The sequence below is a fragment of the Athene noctua genome, chromosome Z (genome assembly GCF_965140245.1).
Source record: "Athene noctua chromosome Z, bAthNoc1.hap1.1, whole genome shotgun sequence".
Classification (NCBI taxonomy): Eukaryota; Metazoa; Chordata; class Aves; order Strigiformes; family Strigidae; genus Athene; species Athene noctua.
In genome coordinates this window covers 67,704,542-67,710,851 of record NC_134077.1, presented here as the reverse complement: position 1 = coordinate 67,710,851, position 6,310 = coordinate 67,704,542, and the positions used below count along the sequence as shown (strand labels likewise).

Here is a 6,310-nt window from a genome sequence, read left to right as displayed (position 1 = left end):
GTATTAATATGACAGGTATAAATGAGAGTGACATATACAACATTTTACTGACTTCACTGAAGGATCAACTATAAATTCCTGCAAGACAGAAACCCTTGTTTATATTAGGTAAAGTTTGTCTTTCATAAAATAACTTTGTTTCTGTTAAATTATGCATACTTACAATTTGAGCTACTCACTATGAAATACAGTCAAGTAGAGGTTGAATGCACAACTTTTCATATAAATTTCATAATTTATAAAGTACCTCAAATATGTTACCTAAAATCCAGCTGTCCAAACTATGGAATGATGTTTATAAATGTTGGTTAAAAAGCTTTATAAACTAAACTAACACATTCAGCATTTGATACAATAAAAGGAAGGTATTAAACCCTTCTCAAAAAAGAATTCTAAAACTCAAAGGAAAACAAAATATTTTTTAATAGAGTTGAGATTTGAGAAACTTGTATGTTTCTATAGCATAATATTATCTTTTTGCCTGAAGAGATGAGAGAATTTGGGTTCTGTTTAGAAAAATAAGTCAGAAATATCAGCTTTTGGATGTAAAAGTGTTGCATGTGCACAATTTGAATTTGAATATTAGCTGAGTTGTTGTTTTATGGTTCTCTTCTATGTGTGGAAATGTCTTTACCTCTCCCTCACATTTCCAAATACATATTTTAAAATTTAGGTGGGTTTTGCTCTAACTTTTTGTATGAAATATACTGCTGCTGTGTAATTGTACTCTTGACTGGTTAAAACACGTAAAAAATGCAAGCCCAAAGACTGATCTTCTGCACCAACTTGACATTTCTTTGAGAAAACTGCTTCTCACTGACTCTTTCCAACTCTGCCTTTGCAGTGATCTTATTGTACACTGTCGAGCACAAACCCATGACTTTTTTATTCACTCATGTGTGTGCCCATGCCTGTGTACCTGTGTGTATATCTTGTGTGTCCGTACGGCTCACCTTTTACCCAGCATGAGGTTACAATCTGCTCCTGGGCTTGCTGCAAAAGATAGTTCAATGACTTTTGCATAACTAACTTGGTCACTCATTTCCACTGACTCATAATACCTGAGCACAATCTTGATACCTAAAATAAAATAGTTAGATTTATGGCTAAGCACAGTTGGCAGTCTGACTACATACAAAGACACTGCATACCTGAGGACAGGTGTAGGGCTGGCATCTGTTTGTTTCTGTTAAAGTTATAAAACCATTGACTAATTTAGGGTGGAAAGCATCTCTGGAGGTCACCTAGGCCAACAATCCCTATGCGTGGTCCATCAATAGTAACCAGCATTTCTGGCCACGTGTAGCAGAGGCAGAAGGTATATGAAGAGTACAGGGCCAGCAGAATTTTGTGACTGGTACTTTAGGTTAAATTCTTGCTTTGGGTTTTGTTGTTGTTGTTGTTTTGTGGTTTTGTTTGTTTTGTTTTGTTTTCTTAAAGGATGGAACTAACTGTTCTTGTATTTTTAATACGTAAAGTTTGGTCTGTTTTGGAAATGTGCCTCAGAGGATGTTAATCAGAATCTTACGGAACCACTTCATAATAGTCATTTAATAAAAGAGAAGACAGAGAAAGTCCTGCCTGTAATCTTCAGATATGCCAGCATGATTCAGGTTCAACTCAAAACTTGCAACACTTCAGATCCTGATTTTAATGTGAAACAGAGACCTGGAATTGCTTGAGCAGTTAAAAAATTACTCATTGCATGTAACGATCAAGTAAATCACAGCATGTTACATACTAGTAGCAGTTGACCCTGGAGTCAGCAGAACTCACAGTTTTCTGTAATGTCACAGGATAATGAGCTTGGTGTAGGAGCACCCCTAGCAATGTCATGTATCTGGTTCTGCCAGTGATTCCAAAATCCTTAGATTGGACTGTTGTCTGCCCTCTGACCATAAGCCTTACCATGTTGATTTTCTTGTTCATTTTCAAAACATCTTATTCTGTGATACTCTTTGAACAGTATAGAAGCACCATTGAGCAGAGGTTACAGCATGCTAACTGATAGGAGAACTGCCCAAAAATCCACTTTCAGTTAGTTTCTCATGTGCCTTATCCCTGAAGAGCTTTGCAAAGAGTCTGCAACAAGGGAACAGCTGCTGAGCATTGAGAGAGAAAAAAAGTACAGTGGAGAAAGAGCATCACTAAGAAAAATGTAATGTAGAACTGAAAAGAAAAAAATAGATCCTCTGGAATTCAGAAAGAACAAACACTAGCGTCAAGGCTGGGCTTCTAAGGATGGAAAGAATGTCAGTGTTCTGGAGTGCAGGAGGTGTCAGTTAATATATTTCTAACTTATCCATTTGTAAGGGAATATCTGTTTTAGGACTCTTAGAAATACATGATCCTAGAGACTCCTACTTTCCCCTGAATGAGATGGTGCTGCAAGTGAGGACCTCCACTTAAAAATGGAGAAGACAGTTCTGCTCTTACTAGTGGAGTCAGATGAGATTACTTCACTGGGAAGAGCAAGTTTTCTAGAAATGTAGTTCCTAATCCTGGACACTTTCAGAGTCTTTCTGTGTTGGGATGAAATCTACTCATGAAAATTAAACTTCTCAAGTGTTCTGCAGAGAAACCAAGCAAAGTAGTTAGTACTGTGTTGTCGCTTTTTTTTGGTATTTTCTCAGTGCTGACTAATACTGTTTTTTTAACCTTAAAGATGATGTCTAAAGGTTTCTTTGTCTAGACTTCAACATTTTTTTTTTCCTCTCTGAAAGAGTAATGATCTTTCTACCTTTTTCTTGTGTAGAACATGTTTCAGCAGCTAAGGAGTTTGCAGTGGATTACAAAATTTTGTCCTGAGCTAGCACAAGTGAATTGCATAAAATGCCAACAGATTGGACTAGGGCATCCCAGATGAGGACCACAAAGATGATCAGGGGCTGAAGCATCTTCCCTATGAGGACAGGCTGAGAGAGTTGGGGTTGTTTAGCCTAGAGAAGACTCTGTGATGACAGAGAGCAATTTTCCTGTACTTAAAGAGGGCCTAAAGGAAAAATGGGGAGGGACTCTTTAGGGAGTGTAGTAATTATATGAGAGGTAAAAGTTTTAAACTGAAAGAAGGTAGATTTAGATTAGGTATTAGGAAGAAATTATTTCCTGTGAGGGTGATGAGACCCTGGAACCTGTTACCCAGATAAATTGTGGATGCCCTCACTCTGGAAGTGTTCAAGGGCACATTGGATGAGTCTTTGAGCAACCTCATCTAGTGGAAGGTGTGTGTCCCTATCCATGACCAGGGGATTAGAACTAGATGATCTTTAAGGTTCTTTCCAACCCAAACCATTCTGTGATTCTATGATTGCATGATTGTCGTGATTTAACCCTGGCTGGTGACTAAGCACTGTACAGCTGCTTGCTCACTCACCCAGTGGGATTGGCATGAGAACTGGAAGGGTAGAAGTGAGAAAACTCATGGGCTGACATAAAGCAAAAGCTGCATGTGCAAGCAATGCAAAATAAGGAATTCATTCACAACTTCCCATCAGCAGGCAAATGCATCTCCAGGAAAGCAGGGCTCCATCACATGCAACAGTTACTTGGGATACAAATGCTGCGACTCCAAACATTCCCCTTTTCCTTCTTCTTTTCCCCAGCTTTTATTGCTGAGCATGACATCATACAGTATGAGATATCCATTTGCTTAGTTGGGGTCTGCTTGTGTCTAGCTTGGGGTCTAGCTGTGTCCCCTCCAAACTGTTTGTGCATCCCCAGCCTTACTGCTGTCAGGGCAGTCTGGGAGGCAGAAAAGGTCTTGAGATTGTGTAAGCACTGTTCAATAACTAAAACATCCTGGTGTTATTAATACTATTTTCATAACAAATCAAAAACATAGCATCACACAAGCTGCTATGAAGAAATTTAACTATCCCAGCCCAAACCAGTACATCTGTTGACTTTAAATGAGCAACCCCTGATTCTAAAGCTTCATCTGCTTGGACAGATTTGGCAATGTTGGCTAGCCAGATCACTGCTTCCACAGGTTCTGTTTCTGTTTTGTCCAAGAGTGGTCAAAAACCAAAGCAGAATGCGTGCTCTGCAAGCAGTTTTCTATTCTATTTCCATAGAATTCGTGATGAAGATGACTTTAAGGAGCACATACTCAGACCTTCAAAAAATGGCTCTTTTGCCAGACCTGATGGCTGGAGATTTCCTTACATAACACCTTGATATGGAACACCATTGTGGCAGGTGCCCCTGCCCATGGAAAACAGGGCTTTTTGGCTGCTGAAGTGTAGCAGCCACTGGATTGCCTTTGTTCTCAGGGCTTCGCAGTAGTTGGGGTCTTTGGCCAATGGGACCTGCTATTAACTACAGATCAGATTTGTCCTGGGTATAAATGGAGTCCCCTGGGGGATCCATTTGGAGCTCATCCCCTGGAGCAGCAGCTGCAGTCAAGGACTTTCCCCTTGGGTTGTGATGCTGCCCAAGGAAACTCCTTGGGGTGATTTGGGTTGGGACGCTTCCCTGAGCAGGTCCTTGAGGTTGAGAGCCCTCACTTGTTAGATGAGTGATAGAGCATTTTGCGTTGTTGTTAAACTCTAGAGTCGTTCTTTGTTATGCATTTTGGGTTGTCATAAAGCCCTAGAAAGTTATTCACACACAATTGAACTTTAATTTGTGAAGGGCTAGTTAATTGTGTTGACAGCAAATTTCTAATTTTTGGTGGTTGCTTGTTTATTTGAGAGCCTTCCTAAGAACCATACTTAGGTAGAATTCATCAGTCTTGCTCTATCTCCTTTTAACTTACAAGCGTATGATCAGCATACCAGATATGACTCTCCTGTTCTGTTGTACAATGAAGAGAGTTCAGACTCATAATTTACTACAATATCTCCATATGAGGCAGATTGTCAAGTCCTAGATCTCAGGTCATCTGTGACTGGTATTGATCAATCTCCCTTGTGTATTGAAACTCCAGGGCTGTCATATTCCATTTTAGGAGAGAGAGTTTCATGCCACAATAAATTCTCTTCTAGAGGTTTCAGAAGTTTCTGATGAGGACTTTGCTGTGAAGAAAACTGAACAGTAAACTCAGTTATAGGCTAATACTGACTTAAATGTCAGTAACTGTTTTTTAGATAATTGTGTTATTGTTGGGTATGCTAAGCCATTAGCTGAGAGGACACCAGAATAGGTTGAGCTGTCTTTGGAAACTGATGAGTCATTCAGAGAAGAAAAAAGGAAAAACATGAAGAAACAGCTGCCAACTCAGTTTCACGGTTGTAGTGATAATGAACTAAGCAGAAGTTCTTTGCCACATTCCTCCATATATTCAGAGAATGTAGGTAGGTGGAAAGCTGCTCATTCCCTGTAGTCAAGAAAGACAATAAGAACAAATGTAAACTAAAGTAAAAGCTTTATCTCCACAATACTTGATGGGAGCCTGTCTTCAGGAAGTGAGACAATATGCTTTCCTTGTAATCACAGATTGTGCAGAAAGGGAAAATCCACGAGTCCACAATGCTATTCACAGTGCAGTTGAAGCCATATCACTAGGGAGGAGTACCACGCAAAGGTCAATTTAAAAGGACATAATCAAGAAACAGATAGGGGCATGCACTGGGGCAAAGGGAACAAGAGGACATTAAGAACTCATGACATTAGTATCTAGCAAGAAAGCCAGAGAGGGTCTCCAAGTCATGAAATCACTACATCCAGAGAAGTAAGTAGATCATTAGTTTGTAGCAAAGGTCAGCACAAAGAAGACTGAGAAGCATAGGCATCTGTCATTATTATGTGAGAGACAATTGCCGAAGTAGATCAGGAGGGTTATGCTTTTTATAGTCAAAATGTAGTTGAAGACGTCTATGAATCCTTATGCAGGAACAGGACTTAATGTAATGCTCAGTATTCAAGGCAAGATATTAGTCCAGAATACTGTATGCAGTCTTCTACTGAAATGATGTCTGCATACCTGGAGAGGACTCTATGAGAGTCACTATTGTTATTGTGAAAGCCACAGATCAAGGAGTCAATCAAGAAATAGGTCAAAGACACCCTCTGCAAGTACGGATGGAACTAAAAGTGAAAAGTCTGTTTGAAAAGGGAAGTACAAAATTCACCATTTGGACAATGCAGTCAAGTACAGCACAATTCTAGAGAAAGGAAATGACCACAAGAAAACTTTATCAAAATTCAGTGACTGCTACAAAAATTAAGATAGCTTTTCAGACAATCAAGCAAGTAGCAAGGCAAAATGTAAGAAAATGTAAAAAGAGGTTAGGAGTCCAAGTGTGGAGACGGTCTTTGAAGAAAATAAATATGATATGAAGCATCTGTTCTGGTTTTGGCAGGGATAGAG

General features: G+C 39.4%; 1 pseudogene; it reads left to right on the top strand.

Moving 5' to 3' along the window:
- The first annotated feature begins 5,197 nt into the window (after positions 1–5,197).
- LOC141973799 (E3 ubiquitin-protein ligase Topors-like) lies at positions 5,198–6,308 on the top strand (annotated as a pseudogene).
- Positions 6,309–6,310: the final 2 nt, after the last annotated feature.